General features: G+C 43.8%; 1 protein-coding gene across 1 annotated transcript in view; it reads left to right on the top strand.

Moving 5' to 3' along the window:
- The first annotated feature begins 1,249 nt into the window (after nucleotides 1–1,249).
- Cdh11 (cadherin 11) overlaps nucleotides 1,250–17,636 on the top strand; it is a 153,969-nt gene continuing 137,582 nt past the window's right edge. The window contains exon 1 of the mRNA XM_005345541.2: nucleotides 1,250–1,474. The gene's annotated coding sequence lies outside the window, so the exon portion shown is untranslated. The remainder of the gene's footprint in view (nucleotides 1,475–17,636) is intronic.

Raw genomic sequence — 17,636 nt, forward strand, 5'->3', positions numbered from 1 at the left:
AGCTTTTCCCTTGTGTCTTTATTTATTTTATTGTTCTTTTCCCGGGGTCGCTACTGCCACGCCACCACGACCCTCTTTATAAGATTCCTTTTCAACCTCCACCCACTGGGAACTTCACCTCTGCTCTTTCCATCACCTTCCAGACTGGAAACTTGTCCTAACCCAAGGTTCACAATGAGGCAGGGATCCTTATACCACATTCTCAGTGCGTGTCTCCACACAGCTCTAGGAATGACGAGCGCCCCCCCCCCCAGCCCCTGCCGTTTTTTCGGAAGATGCATACCTCCAGAATGGGCTGGAAGTGGGTTGGGGTCTCTCTCGCTGTAGTGTGTCCTTGTGGTAAAGGGATACACAGGAGTCTGAGTCTGGGCGCCTGCAGGGCAATTCTTTACATAGGCCCATCCGCTAGGCGAATGGCATTATCTCTGGGGATTTTGGGGGATTCTGCGGTGAACAGTGGGGGAGGCAACAAGTGAAACTAAGGGGCGGGGGTTGGGGTAGGGACGTTGCTTGTACCTGGCTGGACAGAAACCAAGGAACACTCCCGGCAGGACTGACCCTAAGGAAGCTCTCCACGCGTACAAGCCAAGGCTTTCCATGTAGGGTAGAATAAAATTGAGAAAAAAACAGAGACTGAGTTTTTCCGAATGCTTCTTTGCAGTGTCTTCGCTGCTCTCCCGGAAAACCGACTTAGCAAAGGATAGGTGCTGGGGTTCTGAAGGCACGCAAGGGGGTGGCTGGGCAGGAGCGGTTAACGTGGAGAGATTTTTAGAGGGCGGAGTGCTAACAGATAAAGAGTAGAACGCACTCCCTAAATCCCGGTTGCCTTCCCTACTCGGGCAATGCCTTCCATCCAATCCACCCTCCAGTCGGCCGGTCGAGGCACTAGCTAGCCCATCTGGAGCGGATTTCAGGAAAAGAGGAAAATGGGGGCTCCCAAGCCCTCTCCAGCTTCTCTCCGTCGCCCTTTCTGATTGGCTGTGTATCCCTGGAGCCCAACTTCAGTCGCTTCAGACTCTGTCTGAGCCCCCAAAGGAGACCTAGCTCTGCGACCCGGGGCCGGAGGAGCGGCCACCTATCCCTGGGTTTGGCATCTCGCGGGCCCACGGAGGGAGGGGCCCGGACAGGGTCGGCCCCGTCGCCTGCTCCAGGCCCAATTCTCCACGTCTAGCAGTCTCGGTTCCTCTCCGCCCCCACCCTCTCCTTCCCTCCCAACGGCGGCCTCCCTCCTCCCTCCCCCCCCCCCCCCCCCTCCCCCCGGTTTCTCATTCCTGCCACTAGCGCGCTCCGCGGCTCATTCCGCGGCCGCCGCCAGCTGAGGGGAGCGTCGCGGGCCGAGGAGCAGATGCCGCGGGGGCCGCTCACAGCCGCCGCCGACTTGTGAATGGGACTCGGACTGGGGCTGACACCACTGCGCTCACCCAGTGCCAGGGACCGCCGGCCGGGAGGTCGCGTTCGCCCGCAAGGGCCCCAGGTGAGGCGCTCTGCGAGTCTCTAGCCCGTGTCTAGATGGGGCTTCTCGGAGTAGGCAGAAAGAGGAAATAATCGCTACGGAAGGGGGAGGCTGATGGTTGATGGAGATCACTAATGCAAAGAGGGAGGGCTTTGGGGGGGGTGTTAAAAGAATATTTGTTTTTAAAATCAGAAAAGGAAAAAAAAAGAGAGAAGGCAGCCAGCTGTGGGCGCGGGCAGAGCAGGGGTTTGAGGCGCCAGATGTGCACTCCCCCGCTCTTTTATGTGTTCCCCCTCCGGGGGGTGTTGCACCAAGGCTTTGGCATAGGGGATTTGCTCTGGGTTGGGGCAAGGGACTGCAGAGCTGAGCTCTGGACACGCAGACTGCTCTGGTCATGTCTCTAGGGAAAGTCGACCCCTGTGCGGTGCCGCCCGCCAGCGCAGTGCCTGTTCCCCAGACTGGATCGCTCACTGTAGGGTTCCTAGGGGGTCCTCCAGCACCTCCGTAGAGACCTACCCAGGACACAGTCCTGGTAAAGAGAAAGCGGGGGAAGCCCAGAAGAAAGCAAGCGGTCCGGAGGGGAGAGGCAATTGGCCGCACTTTGATAGCGTGGGTCCGGGTCTTCCGACTGCGGCTCCGAGGCCGGCGGCTGCGGAGCGCATCAACCCTCGAGTCAGCGCCTCCTCGGGGGCTCCGCTCGCCCTCCTAAGCTCCTAGCGGTGTAGTGGGTGGTCTGTGGGCAGCTCAGACTCTAGCTGGGCTCCGACTTGGGCTAGCGGAAGCTTTCCAGGGTCAACGTTAACTTTGAGAGTCAAACCTTCCCCGAAAGCCTGCGCCTCCTCTCGGAGCGCTTCAAGCCTCCCTAGCTTCCGCACGCTCGCCTCCCTCCCAGCGCTTGGCCTCCGAGCCGCCCTGCAGGGAGGGCCAGGAGCGGTGGGAGGGGGTGGCCGCGGGGGCACCTTCCCTTTCGCTCCCACCCAGGCTCTCCTTGGCAGGGTCTTCTCGATCTGGGATGCAAAGAGTCCCTGAAGAAAGTGGGACCCAGGAGGCCTCGGGTCCAGCTCCCTGTTCTCTTTCTTGCCAAAACCGGGTTTACGCCAGGGCTCCTCGCTCCTGCCTTCCGCGGTGAAAGGTTCCCTAGATGTTCGAAGAAGCCCTGTTGCTTTTGGTGATAAATGCAGCAGGAATTTCACAGGCTATCGCACGCTATGGCTATGAAGAAATTGCATCTTCTAATTATTTAACGGTGCCTTTTCTGCACTAAGAAGGGTCGTCCCTAAGGACTGGGAGTGGGTTGGCTAATGAAAGCCTGTTACTGCAGGAGGGTAGAGATTTGTCTAAAGTCTCCCCTTCGGTTTCTTCTCCAAGAAGTCTTTTACGATGGCTCCTAAATCTTCTCCTATTTTCCTCCGATCATTCTTAGCTGTGTACTAGGAAGCAGTAAGTTTTCGGTTTAAGCTCAGACAGCAGTGATAATCAATCTGGCCAGAGGATAAATCAATTTCCTTATCGCTAAGGGCTTGCAGCGAGGGTTTTGCGAGGTGTCTGGATTTTCAGGGAGACCCGCATACAGATGTTCTCAGGACCGAGGACCCTTTGGAGGCACGTCAGAGTATTAGCCAGGTTCAGCCCAGTGCCAGGGCCTCTAAGGCTAGCAGAGGAAAAAAGAAGGGACTGACCTTGATTTCAATAATGTTGGAATTGTGTTTTCCTAAGAACAAGGAGACAGAAGTCCTCCCCGAACCAAGACAGAGATGCTCAACCCTGGCTTCAGGCAGCCTGCTTCTCTTCTAGTAGAACAAAGGAATAAAAGTTACAAAACAAAGGGACATAGCTGTGGCCATTACTAGAGTGACTCTGAAGCCACAGGCATGCTAAGTTCCTTAAACAATCTCTAGCTCTTAAGTTTTAGGGTTGGCCAGTCAGGCCCTGCAATTCGAACCCTCTGTGCAAAAACATCTATCCTGCCCAGTACAGAGGAATGCAAGCTGTTCTCAGTGGAGGGAGATCAGGCACGGGCGTCCAAAGACCAGAAAACTTTGCTGGATGAAAATGGGCTTTGCATCTTGCTTTCAGAGGCGTTAAATCTTAACATGTTGAAGTACTCGGAGTCTATACTTTTATTTTTAGTAATAACCAATGGTTACTGTCATTATTCACTATTTTAATTGTTAGTTCGAAGTCTGCCTATACTTATCAGGTTATCATAGGGAGAGAGAGAGAGAGAGAGAGAGAGAGAGAGAGAGAGAGAGAGAGAGAGAGAGAGAGAGAACATTCTCCACCCTGCCGGTAGGGGATGAACAAATGAACAAATAAATGTTTAGGGAGAATGGAAATGGGATAATCTGGTAAGGCTGGACTTGCAGATTTGTTCAAGGTAGGTTTGTTGCATGCTAGGAAAAAAAGAAGAAAGAAAGAAAGAAAGAAAGAAAGAAAGAAAGAAAGAAAGAAAGAAAGAAAGCTTTTGAGAAATGGTTCTTGTGGAAGCATTGGGCCATCTTGATAACACCCAGGGAACTTCCATTATGTTCAGAACGCTTATCAGTGCACTACAGCAAATTACTTGAAACTTAAATTCTATTTTCAATTAAGATGCAATCTTTTGTTAATTTGAAAAAAAATAAGTTACAGCTCTATTTTATTTTTATGGCACAGAACTCATATTTCCCCATTTACTTTGGTGGCCTCAGAATGTTTATTTGTGGGAGGAGGGTGCAGAGTTGGAGAGCTGTGTCATCATTTGGGGGAATATGGGTCAATTTCATGCCCCTTTAATGCACAACCCTTCGTAATTCATGGCTTTTCTTTCACTTTGAATAAAATTACATGGCTGCTTTGTCAGGATTCAGGTTTGGGCGACCCTCATATAGGAATCACCATGACATTGACGTCATGGCTTGATTTACAATGCCAAAACCATACTTCCATGAGCTTTGTGTGTCTTGAAACCTTATCCATGAATGCCAATAGCTGAGGAAAAGCACTCGGTTCATGTAAACTTTGATCCATTATATGTAAATCTGTTTTTTTTCTTCTGAATCATCCAAAAAAGGCCCACAAATCTGATTTTAATCTGCATCCCAAATCCTTTTGTGTTGGAAGTTCAAAATGCATGCTAAGTTTATTTGAGCTTATTTTCAACATTGACTTTTATTTTACTTTGATTATAGGCCTACCTATTTATTGGCTAATAACAAAACACACTCCATGTAGTCGAGAGAAGGCAGTGGACATTTCTGTTTCACAATCAAGTCTGCAGAACTGCTACAAATTTCCAAGTATTCCTGTAGAAATATACGTTCACTTTATGTGTTCACTATGATTTTAACGCATTAAAATATATTTGCAAAGAGTTTCTCTTTTACCATACCGGTCGTTATTCCATCAGAAGTTGGTTAATTGTCAAGAACTTTTGTTCTTTATTTAGAATTAGAAGTGATCAACATTCCTATTTCAAAGTGGATGCTTAAGAAATACATCAAGTTATCTAGCTTTTATAATATTGGAAGGTAAATTTGAATGGAAAAGGGAATAAAATCCACAGGTTTGTTGGGGAAAAAGAAGGGGAAGAAAAGCAGGAGGAAGTTGGAAATTGTGTGGTTTCCCTGTATGAATTTACTGGTCCATCAGAGTTCCTCTGATGGTCATCTAAAGTTTCCTTTCTGACCAAGAAATACTAAAGAAAACAGTGAAGGAGGACAATTAAACATCTTTCTGCTATAGTTTTACACTGACATTGTGAGCCTTCTACATCTCTGGAAATGGACTCTTTTGCGGAAGATTGCACTTTTGGCCACTAGAGGGCAATGGTGACCTTCTCCAACTTTTTGCTTTGGGCCTCTGCTTTTGAGGGGCACCATGAAAAGCAGTTTTGTTGCTAGCCTAGTCTGCACCTCTGCAGAGAGGCCAGATTCCCATTTCTGTGGCTTGGGCTTCTGAGCTGTGCAGGAGCATCTTCCGAGGTGGAGGATCTGTTTCCGGCAGTCTCTCCTTTTTACTTTACACCGTGTTAGAAAGTTGGGGAATTCTGTGATTTGAGATTGTCTGAGTCAAACCAGAGTGGGGGTTGGGCGGAGGATAAATAAGGTTAGCTCTTAGTGAGGCAGCTATCTGCCAGATAGATGGGTGGAATGATAGGTGATAGATGATGCTTTTAATTTAGTTTGTTTGTTTGTTTTGTTTTGTGATAGGAGGATAGTTTTGATTTGGGGAGGGGGGAGAATGAATTAGAGGTGGGGGAGGGGGAAGGAGAGAAGTATCCCCAGACCTCTGCAATAACATTTTCTCTCTTTCAAGAGGTCTGAATGATATTTGCAAGGAATTTGCAATTTGCAAAAAAAAAAAAAATAATTATAAAAACCGCAGTTTAATTTTCAGTAAACACTTTGGAGTGTTGAGTTTTAATATAGCAGCAATAGTTTACGCCTACCTTTAAATCATTTCTGATATTGCTGTATAAAACCTAACTTTAGCATGGAGTAAAATTGAATTCAAGTTTGGTCCTCAGTCATTGGAATTTTAATCATTGAGGTTTTTTTTTTTTTTGTCTTTCCTCAGTGATATGGAAATTGTGGTTTATGATTAAATGGCATATTTCAGACAGCATAAATTTATGTTTGTTACTGTTTGACGGTGTCATTAAGAAAGTTCAGAAGAACTGAAAGAACAAATGCTCTGCTATAATTAAGAGAAAGCTCTATTAAAAGTAAGTACTGTCTTAAGTGGATACTTGTCTATTTTTTTAAAAACTGAATAGAGCTGCCTCCCTGGTGGCTCAGCAGTAGAGTTCCGTGCAGCTCTGAGCTGGGCTGGAATCTGTGGACATTTGATGAAGCAGGAATCAATGCTAATGGATTATGGGAGGGACGATTAAGTCACTCAGTGGAAAGTAAGATGAAGTGTTTTGTAAACTGCTGTTCACTCACGACCAGAGTGTGGATTTAACTTTTCTTAAAAGGCACTCTGACACTTGAAGGCCTTGTGAACAGTGCACATTAGAACGGTAGATGAAACTTTATTGTCATTTGGTTTGGTTTGAGGACATTTGTGGAGATGCGGGATACTCTCAAGGAGCAAGTGTTGGTCCCCTCAGTTCACGGTTTTAGCTCAGGCAGAGAATCTGATATCTTGGGATGTTAAACGAGAGAAGAGAAGGGGAAGAAAACTGAGAGAGTATGAGAGAGAGAAATGGTGCCATTTCTCACGGCAGGCCAGGCACAGGTCTCTATAGTGCTGTCTCCTGTTTTCTCAATCTCCCCAGGTCCCCAGGTTGGAAGTTGCTGCAAATGGCTCTACTGGCTGCAGTGAGCAGCAAATAGAGACTTACTCTAGCTTCTGTAACTCCGCACTTCCTAAACAATATTTGTGAATGAAAACAATTTTTGTGAATGTCCATGCTGCTGCAGATGGTTGAAAGCCTTTACTCCCTCATCTGGTCCATTCCACTGGAATGATTATTTTTTTTTTTAAATGAGAGATGATATTAAATTCACCTCTTCCTGTTCAGTTCCTTTATATGGAATGGCTTTAGGCCCAGTAACAACCTCAGTGTAATGGTGACCTAATTGTCAGAGCAGGCTGAGTGGTAGGAGGCTCCTCCCTAGTCCTAATAGTAGACACATAGGGATATTTTCCCAGCTCTCATTGGGTTCCACCAGTGAAGTAAGACTCTGAATAGAGGTCCGCTTATCAACACTGGATTCTCCTTCTCTATATGAGTAAGTCTGGTGTGATCAGAACTGATGCTCAACTGCTGTGGACTTTGGGATCATTTTACTCACGGGCATGGTTGTGGATCAGTTAGGCTGGTTTTTATTGTCACTGAGGCTCAGACCACTTATTTAAACCTGGTGGTAGCCTTGCTCTACAGGATGGCTCTGAGGAGGACAAAGGACATGAGCTTAGGCATGTATGTGCAAGGTTAAACCTGACCTTATTGAAGATATTGTTTTTTATTCATCATGGGGTTTTCCAGTCATCTCTTAAAGCGCATTTATTCGTGTATTTTATGTGTATTAATCTTTCCCCTGCGTGCGTGCATGTGTACCATGTGCGTGCCTGGCACTCATGGGGAGCAGAAGAAGGCAGGGGGCATGTGGAATTGGAGTTGCAGCTAGTTGTGAGCTGCTGTGGGGGGTTCTGGAAACTGAGCCCTGGTTCTCTGCAAAGCAGCGATTGTTGTTAACCGCTTTACCATCTCTCCGTGCCTTTTCCAATAATTTTGACTTTAAAATATAGCATTAAATATTGTTTTTTTTGATTAATCGGGTTTTTTTTTTCATCTCCATGTATGCCCTTTATGGAGAGTACATTACCTGATGCTGGTCTCACCCACTGTGGTCAGCACTTCCAGGACTCTGTATTTAAAGCTCCTTTGTATATGGAAAACTGGAGAAGACTAACCAAAAATTATGCTAAGATTCAGCTGCCTCTTCTGTAAAAACAGACCTCGTAATAATACCTGTGTCCTGGGATTGCTATAAACGTAAAATCAAGTTGAGCCTGGTGACTCACCAATAAACTCTGAAGCTATTGAGTGCAAAAAAATAGACCTGGGGACTCTGGAGACTTCAGCCAGTTAAGGAGTACTTGCTGGATAGAGAGAAGGACCTGAGTTCAATCCCTGAAACATACTTTGAAAGCCAGAGGCATGCACTTTTAATCCCAGTGCTTGGGAGGTAGAAATAGGCCAATCTTTGGGACTCACTGGTCAGCCAGGCGAGCTTATTAGTGAGCTCCAGGTTCAAGGAGAAAACTCATCTCAAAAGCCAAGATAGATGACCGCTGAGGAAAAGTATCTAGTTTTCTGTGGCCTTCACAGGCATGCGCAAATGCATGCTCACACCCAGCCCTTTGCATTGAGTCTTATAGACTAACTATGTCAGCCAGCAGCTCCTCCTTCAAATAATGCAAACCTTTTTTCTAGACTGGGGAATTTCTCTGTAAGTGATGGAGTGTTCGTTAGGGCCTTCCTCTCTTTGAATAATTTCATGTGCTTAGCTGATCCATCCTTCATCCATTTAGAATTTCCAGGAGGCATGGGGATTTTCGAGGTGGTTAGCGCTTCCGGGAAGCACCTGCCTCCTTGGTACATTTGTGAATTTTGTTCCCACTGTTCATCTCCCATATGGGTGGCTGTGGGAAGTTACCCCGAAGTAACGTCTTCCTGGGAAAGCCGCCCGCGTTTGTGATGGGGAGATATCCATCAGGGGTCTGCTTTCGTGTAAAAACGGCTCATTACTATTCCAGACAGGCTTAAAAGATAATTAGTCTCTTGATAAACTGTCTCAATTTCAAGACTGTTCCTGTTTGTTTTTCAGGTAAATGTAGTTTGGGATTTCAAGGGGTTTGAGCAGTGACAATTTTAACTCCTGAAGACACAGCAGCTGAAGAAGCCCGGGCCCCACCCAGTAGTTTATGTCTCTTATGGTCCCAGACAAAAACAGTGAAAAAAAAAATCCCAGGCGTCTCACTCCCCTCACAACCCTTATTGGTTTCCCACCTGTTTTTACACCCTTTCTCGCAGCCAGCTTGGGCATCGCAAGCTCCTGGGCCCTCCGTTTTCCATCTGCAGCCTACTTGAGGCACCTGTTCTTGCCCCAAGCTCGTATTCTTTCTTGCTTTTTTTTTTTTTTCCTGCCAAAGAACAAGAATAGATATCGTATTCACCTGGTACCATGGATAGCAGAGAAAGCCAACGTTCTGAGATCCTACTATGTGCCACGTGCTGACCCTATCCCTCTATCCTTCTCTACAGCCTCTGGAGGAGCAGGGACACTAATCAAACAGTGAGCTAGATAGATTGCTCTCAGGGAAAGTCAAGATGCTTGAGGGTAAGTTTGGCCAACCCACTCTGAGTCAATGCTCAGCAGTTTCCTACTATGTGGGATGTGTGTCATATGCCTGGGCCTTCCTAGCAATTAGGGGCAGAGTGTTATGATGGAAAATATGAGCTAATCATGTGACTCCAGCGCCCTGCACCGTCATCCCAAATCTTATTCCCAAGAGGAGCTCCTGAGAGCGACTGCTCAAACTCTTCTCGGTAGGGTTTCTTTTCTGTCAATGATGCCACAAACACCTTAAATGGCTCAATGGATGGCAGCCTGCTAACCACCTCTCAGGGAACCTGGGAAGCAGCAGATGATTTGTTAGCTTTCTTCACTAAAATGTTCTGTCTAATGCAGGGCGAACTAAGTGCTTCCTTGTGTAACTCCCTCCAAAGACTTACGCTTTGTGTCCCAGGGTATTTTTCATCTTTCTTGACAGCCCTACAGATATCAGAAACCGACTTTTCCTAACTTTGGATGTCCAGAATTTATTGACCACTAAGCCATTATGGCATTATGCTAAAAGGATTCCAAGTACTCTCGGACTTTCTACTCATAAACACAGTAGGAATGATGGTCAGCCTCTCACAAGGAGTGAACACATTTCTGTCCGATGTTCTATAGCAGAGAACAAAGCTGGGATACAGGTCCAGACACCAGGCACCAAAGCTTGGCTATCATGTTGGAATGTTCCTACCATCCAGTGTCTAACCAAACTGATGAAAATAGGTTCCACCATGTTCATTTCTCATCTTCTTCCACCACCTCACTCCTGAAATTTGACAAAAGGGATGCGGCAAACTGCATTCTGACCACTGGGGCTGACTGGGTGGATTATTTATTGTAATGTGGGCTGAAGATTTGGTTTTATTAATTACAACTCTTGAAAATCAGATGTATGAAATCAGCACAGAAATCATACACTATTTCAGTGAGCCTTCCTGTAGACACAAAGTTCTAGCATCAGTAGGAGAATCCAAAATCGCATAGTTACCCCTGAGAACATAGTAGTACCCCTACTGACATTGAACTGAGCTGTCTTTGCTCTTAAAATAATCTCTTTTCATTATCTACTAGCAAATATCAGGTTCATTTAAACAAAACCACATGCATAGGCACAACGTACGTGTGTACATACACACACAGAGAGAGTGCATGAAGTGTGTTTTTAATTTAAAAATAAGTTTAGTACAGGTACTTATGATCCGTTGCTTTAAAACATTATTTAATTCAAGGCTGTGTAAAGATACAGCATGTCACATCTTTGGACAGTTAAAATGTGAGACTTTTATGACTCTTAAGTGGGAGTTTATAGTCAGTTTGATATGCTATTTGATAATTTTTTGTACTTGGTTTTGGCCTTCAGCTCTTTCCTGCTGTGTAGTGATTTTCCCAGGATTTATCCTTTCCACGTTTCTACTGAGGACAAATTGAGAATGCTGCTTGTGTCACTCAGCTTTGTAGCACCAACATGTTGTATCAAGGGTGATTTGTTTATAAAGAGAAACTGTGACCACAATTTTAATCCATGATGGATTGGTTCTTTTGGTTTGTCCATTAGCAAGACAGCCTAGGATGATGGGAGTGAATCATGATGTTGTGTGTGTGTGTATTTGTGTGTGTGTGTGTGTGTGTGTGTGTGTATGTCCGTGAAACCTCTTACTTTATTATCAGGAAGCAAAAATAATGAAAAAAGAGATCTGGGTCAGACAGTCCCTTCAAGGGAACAGCCCCAGTGATAGTAAAACCTCTCATTAGGCCCCACCACTCCAAGTTTAAGTTTCCTTTATCTCCCCATAGCACCCATACTAGGGAAGGTCTTTAACACTTGTGCATTGAGGGTATGTTCAAGATCCAAACTGTGACAGTGCTCTTAATTTACCTACCACAAACCCAGCAATGCCCTTTGTAAGGAGTTGTCTTGAGAAGAATTCTGTTATCAGAGGTTGTGAGTTGAACATAGAGCTATGGTAAAGTCACAAAAGGACTTTTCTTAGTGATTTAACATTATCTGTACTGCAGAGAGTACTCAGTCTCTTATAAAAGTTGAGGTTGAAGCAGTCAGTGATGCAGAAGACGGGGAGACACTAGCCCAGTGGGCTGAAGGGAGGAAAGGCACTTCCACCTCCGTAAGCAAAGAAGGCTTTCAGAAGTTAAGATGGAATTCAATTCCTGCATGTTAGAGAGGGACCTCCCAGGCCATCTAGACTAAAGAACTGTGCCAGTAGGTGGTCCTGTGTCTGGTATCACACCACAGTGATGATGTGGGACCCCTGCTGATGTACAGCTCTTTGTTCCTTTAAGAATACCGTTGGCACATTGACATACACAACTCTTAGAAACACTTACTTAGGTTGAGCCAAACTCACTCCTCGAAGGTTATGTTATTTGAATTTTGGTGTCATAGAATAAAAGTAATTCTCTCTCCCACTGTGACTATTTCTTTTTTATCTTCCAGGATGGCTTCTTCCACTCTCCACACATCCAGATTACACACCCCATTCATTTTTCCCTCCAAACCTCTTCACAGAGAAGGCCTGTAGACTGAAATTCGGGCAGCTAGACTGTAGATTATCAACTCCCTTCTATACACCTTTTTATTGCAGCCCGAGGCTACATTACATTAGCTTTTATTGCCAGTCACATCACCCAGAGGACTTATGCTCCACACTTTATTTGTTTATTTGTTTTTCCTTATGTGTTGCTGTTAAGTCACATATCCCTACCTGTCCCTGTGCACAGAAGACATGACAAGTCACCTTCTGCATATTATAGGCACTAAAACCAAGCTGCCTTGCTTCAAATCCTGGCCCTGAGACCTACCAGCTGCACAAGTGTCTTATTCTCTTTCCTTTCTTCCTCTGCCTGTCTGTCTTTCTTTCTTTCTTTCTTTCTTTCTTTCTTTCTTTCTTTCTTTCTTTCTTTCTTTCTTTCTCTCTTTCTCTATTTTTCTTTCTTTCTCTCTTTCTTTGGTTTTCATCTCAATTTCTCTAACACGTAGCGATATTCACTATCAGATGTCTCTGACATGAAGTTATATTAATATGAAAAATCTTTATGCAGTGCGTGGAGTAAGAGTATATTACAGTCTTTTTGTATTCCGTATTGCTACATATTTTCCACTGAAGTGTTGCACCAAATATTTTTAAATTTAAATCATTATTCTGTTATACAGACTATCTGTCATCCCTGTTAATCTCATTCTCTGGGTTGGTTTACCAACATTTCTTGGCAAAAACAGGCTAAAGGGACAAAAATAGCAATACCCAGATGCAAACAGGGTTAGAGTCATGTTCAATCATTCACAGTTTCAGTGTGAGTGATCCAGCATCCCCGAAGAACACCTCCTGTCTGTAACTCATTCCTCCTATGGACATTTATCTCTTTGTTTCCTTGATCTTCTATTCGGTCACAGAATCACTCCTCTGTGTTTGGAAAATAGACTCCTGTAAAAAGGTCCTAGAAAAAGAAATTTCCTTCTAGGAAGAGTCTTAAAGGACCAGAAAGTGCTTTTACGAATTTCCGTGGAAGCCAGAGCAACAACTCAGCCCCAGATTCTCAGTGTTTTAAATTTGTGTTCCATATATTGTGTGTGTACAAATACAGAGAAAGAGAGGTAGAGAGAGGAAGAGGAGATGGAGGGGAGGGAGAGGAGGGGAGGGAGGGTAAGAGAGGAGAGGACAGCCGTTGATATGGACAGTGAGGGATCATTTTACTCATAACATTAGTGATATAGCAGGGTTGTGCCTCTGCAGCGGCGACCCTCCATTTATGGAGAAGATAGCCATGGTGCCTCCACCCTTCTGAATCCATGGCAGGATCTGGCCATAGTTCTAATTCTCCGCTATCCTGAAGTACCTGATGACTTCCTGAACCTGTCTCTCTAGCCTTCCTGTAGGAACTGGGCTACCTACAGGTTGTTAGTGTTTTTATTCCTTTCAACTGAGCAATCCGAAATGCTTCGTTTCCCCACTTTTTTTTTTTTTTTTTTTTTTTTTTTTTTTTTTTTGCAAGACTCTTGTTAGGAAGGAGTCCACTGCAATACCTAGGTGGGGTGTTTGGAGTTTGTCTTCTGCAGAAAGGCTGCATAGAATGTTAGGGTACAGATTGGAACCCAAAGAAACTTTGTTAAACGTTAGCTTGATTTAGGTCGAGTGTCGGTGTGGTAGGCAGTATCAAATATTAGGACTTTCACAGAGCCGCTTGATACAGTTCAGTGTAAAAAAAATTTATTTCCAGGGATCACCACAGGAGGCAGTGTGATACACTGCCTTTTGTATGGCAAATGTTTTCCTGTATAGGATGAGGAAATTATGAGGAAAAGAATGGTCCACAGATTTGAGCGCCGTAAGCCATTGCAAAAATCCTCAAAGTTAGAATAGATGAGGATTCTGTGGTATTGGTGAGTATATGAAAGTAGCCCATCATCTGAATGGACGAGTTACTCTAATACATCTCAGCTCCTGGGCCGAGCAGTCTGCATACCTCTTGGTAGTATGACAGCCTCTAGTTTGGCCCTAAATTGCTGAAAGTTTTGAATGCATGAAACTAGATTCGTATGAGAGACAGGGCAAACAGTTCTTGAATATGCTCTGTACTATTGCCACTCAGTCATATTTTTTCTTTTAGAAACTGAAGCCTCTGTAGTATATCAAATGAGTTTAATGATCGAACTATATAAGGGTTATTTTTTTTTAAAGAAAAGTAATAGCATTCTTTGTCTGAAGCTAACCCCTTTGCAACTAAACTTCCTAGGCTCAGACTCTTGGAGCCATACATTTCATTTCCTGTGCACTATTTCTGTCTCGTCATGGGGAACACAGATCTGGACCACGGACTAAGGAGGCCTAGGCAAATCTAAGTGAGGCTACATGGGAAGCCAGACAAGGTCAGCAGTTACTAGTTTTTCATGGTCTATGGATATTTTAAAACAGCATAGTTTGGGACTGGAGAGATGTATAAACCTTCCAGAGTATGTGATGCTTTTGCAAAGGATTAAGATTAGTTCCCAGAACCCACACAACAGCTCCCAACTATCTGTTACTCCAGGTCCACAGGATCCAATGTCCTCTTTTGGCTATTGTGTACTTACATATAGAAGGCAAAACACTCATATGGGATAAAAGTAATAAAAGCTTAGATAGTTAAAGATTTTAAAATGAGGCATCTTTGACTATAGTGGCAGAGCTAGTTTTAGGCTTCAATGTCAAAAATAAAACAAAACAAAAACAAGTTAATGTCCTTTTATGGGAAGAATTTTAATTCACAATGTTTTTCCCTAAAATACATGAATAGTAAACAGATTTGTCTTACGTCACTCTACTATATATACAGTGTTAATAGACACAGCTGTGGCATAAGACATAGGTTTTATTTTCACTATTATTTTTTAAGAGTCCTGAATGGCACTCTGTAAATCAAGCATCACTTTTAGAATTATCTTAGAGAAAAAAAAATAACAGTTTAGCTCTTAGCACCAGGCACACTTTCCTTCAAAGTAATGCACTGTTGATTCTTGGGAGTGTCAGTCAGGACTACATCCTGTCAGAGAAACTGTGTGTTTGAAACAAATGATGGATCATATCACAAGGAATCATTTCTGAAGCCCTCTCCCAATCACCCCGCTTCCTTCCATACCTGCATTGCAAGCCTGGGATGTAATTTACACTCGTGGAAAAATAAGCCTCATGTTCTTTTCTTACTAGATGCACACCTTCTGTCCCATGTCTCACAAATGGACAAACATCACCTGTCAGCAAGTTCGTGGCCAATTGCTGACAAATATTTTTCCTAATAGGCTGCCCTCAGGCTCAGTCCCTCCAGGCAAACAGCAAAGGATTTGCTGAAAAATAGCTGTGTGACCATAGAAAGCCAACTGACCTCAGCTTTTTCATTCATAAAGTAGCATTTTGGGGACTTTTCAGCTATAAAATAACCTGAATCTCAAGTCTTTGTCCAGAAATCATTTGACATCATGCTTGCCAATTCTCCCATCTTAGGATTCTAGAGGAGGAGACATGCAGAGGAGAACAGCAGAAAATTAATGCTCAAGTGTGTTTGGTCCCAGAAGAGTAGATGTCCCCAGGGAGTCATGGTGCCCAAGCTTAGTACTCTTTGTGCAAGCTGTCCTTGAATACCAGCTCCGAGGCTTTGGGCATTGTTCCCCAAATCCTGGGAAAGTTTCACAGGTTGTGAGGCAGAAGAGTGTCCAGTGGTTTTTTTTTTTTATGATTTCTCGACCAGAATGGACAAAAACAAATAGGAAGAATGAAAACTCTAGGAGGTGAAGTCTGCATGAGGAGGAGAAGGTGCAGATGCTGCACCTTAACTGAGGCCTCATTGTAACAGCTAAAATGAAGACACCGTGCTCAGCACTTTCCACGAATTATCTCCATCCATCTTTAACACAACACCAATGAGGTGGAAACTCTAATTACCTCCATTTATAAAAGGTGGAGAGTGAGATTAGGGGTGGCCAAATCACTCTTCTCAGCGTTATGTCATTGAAAAGTAGAGAGACATAACTTTAAGCACAGCGCTCCTGTGTTTTCTGTTGTTCTGTTCTAGCCAGCAGATTTAAGATACTTCCAATGGTTGATTCATGAGATGAACTAATGAACTAATTGTTCAAAGGTAGATATGAAGGTCTTGACTGAGTACCTCAAACTGGGCCTCCTGTAATTAATCTCACTTTGTCTTGTTAGGCCTATAACAAAAGCCTGCGATGGCACACAGACAGTCTCCGAGGATTTGAATTCAGGACAGAAATTATCTGGGAAACGTTTCCTGTGATATTCCTACTCTGTCTAGGATTGATGGATTCTTGGCTCATTCCCCACCCAGGGTGATTTAAAGATGACACAGAGTGTTATGTTTTCTGAGATGTGTTCACACAACCTAAATATTTTAAAAAGAAGTGTTAGACAGTAAGAAGTTGTGTTTCCAAGATTCATACTCTCTCCTGAAGTTGGGCTGCTGTCCAGCCATTTCGTAATGAAGGGAGGATGCCACCAAGAGTGTCACATCACAGTATGCATTTCATACTCAGCATTTACAGAGTGCGTTTATGAGCTGTTGAAGAAAGACACATGTGTAAAAATAGGAGCGGCGGGCTGCGTCTCTCTGAGGCATCTGCTCCTGAGAGCAGAGCTGTGGAGTCTGACCTCACTTCCTCTTCCTCCCAGCATTCTGTTCTGTTTACTCCACCCACCTATGTTCTAAGCTATGAGCCCAAGCAGTTTGTTTATTACTTAACCAATGAAATCAACAGATTGATATATGACACTCCCACATCACTCATGCACCATCAGTTGCTGCTCTCTACTTCTTGTGATAGGATGCATGTGAAAGATGAGAAGAAATTCACACTCCAGGGGTTGTGGTACATTTTACCACAGACAAAACTCATCAATGGATTCAAATACATAATCTAAGTTGGATTTCAGGAGTACATCATGAAGTACCCAAACTGACATTTCAATAAATCATCTCAAAACAAATGTAATTGCCAACACACGGTAGCGATCTGCATCAGTAAACAAAGTTCGTCAGGTGTCTATGCTTTGTGCTTTGATCTACCGTAATCTTATATTCTTGGGTCTTTTCTGTTTGTATACCACTGGTTGTATCTTTTAGCAAGCTCTTTATTTTCAGATAACTCACTGTGTACAAGGAGTTTCTCAGCTTGTGTCAGTCCACATTTCTTTTATAAAAGACTAGTTTGGAAAGACCAAGGAAAAACCTGAAAATTAGTAGCCCAACTCTGATGAAAATGTATAGACAGACAGAAGTTTTTATGACTTACTTGACTAGATACTCTGTTCCTAATCTAGCTTGTGGGCATCATATTTTTATTTGGTCATAAAAGCTAAGTGAATGGCAGGTCATTGAACACTTAAGAATTTAATTTTCAGCCCTGCATGGAGCCTCCAAAATGTGTTGCCAAACTCACTTAAGTGAATAGTGTTTGAAATAAAGAAAAGACAAGATTTATGGGTAAGAATACGAGCTGATTAAATACATGGAAATGGTATTAGTCCTGTAGAAATGCTTGTATTTGCTTGTTGCTGAGATTGTCCATACTTTTTAGGTATTGGCCTTCCTGATTTTACACTTGCACAGGAAACCATTTAAACCGTATTATTTTTTCAGAAGATGGTTTCAGAAGATTACTCCCCTTGGTGCACACTTTCTTGCATAGGGCTGATTCAAATTTAGAACCAAGTCGTTTTGGGAACAGTGGAGGCTCTTCCTTTCAAGGCTCAGCTGTTATTACTACCAGGGAACAGTGAGGATGCCATTCATATGACCTCAAATGTGAGAAAAAATGCTAATCTGTCTTTAATTTTGGCATCAAA

The sequence above is a fragment of the Microtus ochrogaster genome, chromosome 4 (genome assembly GCF_000317375.1).
Source record: "Microtus ochrogaster isolate Prairie Vole_2 chromosome 4, MicOch1.0, whole genome shotgun sequence".
In the NCBI taxonomy this organism is placed as follows: Eukaryota; Metazoa; Chordata; class Mammalia; order Rodentia; family Cricetidae; genus Microtus; species Microtus ochrogaster.